The following is a 2,500-nucleotide window of genomic DNA, read 5'->3' as shown; positions in this document are numbered from 1 at the left end:
GGATAAATAGAGAGAATGATTACTATAAAGGTATACCACGGCATCTGTGAGGAGTGGCCTGTGTCTGGTCAATGAATTTAGTTATGCTGTGAGTGGTGGTGACATGACTGATGTGTGTAAAAAAATATATATATATATATATATATATATATATATATATATATATAGTAATATATATATATATATATATTATATATATAATATGTATGTTGTATGTATATATATAATATATATATGATTGTATATATATATATATATATATATATATATATTATATATATATATATAATGTACATATACACGTATGTTTGTGTGTTGTGTGTGGTGTGTGTGTGTGTGTGTGTGTGTGTGTGTGTGGTGTGTGTGTGTGTGTGTGTGTGTGTGTGTGTGTGTGTGTGTGTGTGTGTGTGTGTGTGTGTGTGTGTGTGTGCATATATACATAAATATGTGTATACATATATATATATAAATATGTGTATACGTAGATATATATAAACATTATGTGTGTATACACACACACATATTGTATATGATATATATAATATATATATATATATATATATATATTTATATATATATATATATATATATATATATGCATATGTAAGCTTGTATGTGTTTGTCGTTGTCACTATAATCAACCACTGTTTCGTCGATTTTTCATATCCCCTCGTTCGAAACACGAATGTTTATATATATATATATATATATATATATATATATATATATATATATATATATATATATGTGTGTGTGTGTGTGTGTGTGTGTGTGTGTGTGTGGTGTGTGTGTGTGTGTGTGTGTGGTGTGTGTGTGTGTGTGTGTTGGTGTGTGTGTGGTGTGTGTGTGTGTGCACCGTGAGGTGTGTATTGTTATTTTTCCCCATTATAATATATACATAAATATAAAAAAAAATACAAATATACATATACATATACTTGTTTTGTGGGTGTTGCCTACTTTGGGGTCAACACAAAATTTGGGACTAAATCTAAATTATCATCAGCTTCCAAATTAATTTAGCTTACCTGCAGTGCACAGAGGAGACTAATCAAAATTAATTCTTAAAGTCTGGCAGCCGCCACCACCTGGGAATATTCTCCCAGGCAACATATATATAGCTTATACTAATAAATTCCCGGCGATATGGTACAGAAACTGGTTATTTATATAGCTAAATTATTTTTATTAATAATCCATGGGTTGAATATTCAGGTGATTGTACAAAAAATAACAATTCAATAATAAAAGAACGGTATATTATGTTTACCTGACCACAAACATTAAAGTTTAAATCACTACAGTCAGTTCACTTATCCATTGTATCACTAAGAAGTAACAGACAAACACAGTTAAAAACAAATAAATTCTGATAGCTGGCACAGTGAGGATGTCCTTAGTGCCTAATCCTCTTTCACCGTTATTATTCACAAAATCCTCCCTTGGGAAACAAAGAAAATTAAGTCATGGTATCCTAACTCATCACTTGAATACTGATCATGCATTAAAAACGAATGGAGAAAAAGCAACTCCGCTTATGTAAACATCCTGACGTGAAGAATCTGTCATGGCGGCCTCCTCCAGCATCCTGCCGGTTCCCTTATCACTTCTCTTGGACAAAATCTGCTCTGGATACACCGCCACTCGCTGCATCACCTGTTCTCCGTGGAAGACTTGAGAAGAGCTGCCACAGATCTGCTCTCGCAGCGTGGGATTTCCAAATGAAGTCCAAATCTTCATTCCCACGCCAGGCCTCCATAACAATGCGAGCACAAACGATATTTTTCTTTTCCTTTACACAATTATTTTTTGTACGCATTTTACAATACTTTACAGTTTCTTCCTATAGTAGAATGAAGGCGGAATTTGGTTACGAAATTAAATTTATGAACGCGGTTTCCATGGTGAAAAATTACCATTCAATTAAAAAATATGCCACCGACCAAAACGGTCATTACTTAGGTGTGTGTGTGTGTGTTTGTGTGTGTATGTATGCTGTGTGTGTGTGTGTGTGTGTGTGTGTGTGTGTGTGTGTGTGTGTGTGTGTGTGTGTGTGTGTGTGTGTGTGTGTGTGTGTGTGTGTGTGTGTGTGATCTCTTATGGGGTGGCGTTCCCTTAAAAGAAAACGGTGTTTCTTATAGACATTGGCACCAAAAGTTATGTGCCTCTGATGTTTGGTAAGGAAGCTCATTCATCATATTCACATTAGTTGATAGAAAGGAATTCTCATCATGAGAGAAATGTTCGAAAAAGGCAATTAAGGTAAAATCCGTGTGAACGGCTTCCGAGTACGAATGACACCTGATGAATATGTTTCAAAATGGAGAAGGTTTTTACTTTTATTTATGACAGGCATTGTGTTGCATGCGCTGGTAGTCGAGGATAAGTAGCAGTAGTGCTGAAGAAACAAGCTGATCTATAATACGTTGTTAGCTTAAATATGATGAAAATAATGGAGAACCAGATTTTATCGGTTCATATGATTCTTTCAGGACACCAC

Source organism: Penaeus monodon, chromosome 3, assembly GCF_015228065.2.
Source record: "Penaeus monodon isolate SGIC_2016 chromosome 3, NSTDA_Pmon_1, whole genome shotgun sequence".
NCBI classification, from domain to species: Eukaryota; Metazoa; Arthropoda; class Malacostraca; order Decapoda; family Penaeidae; genus Penaeus; species Penaeus monodon.
The sequence above is the reverse complement of the archived record's forward strand: the minus strand, read 5'-3'. Positions refer to the sequence as shown.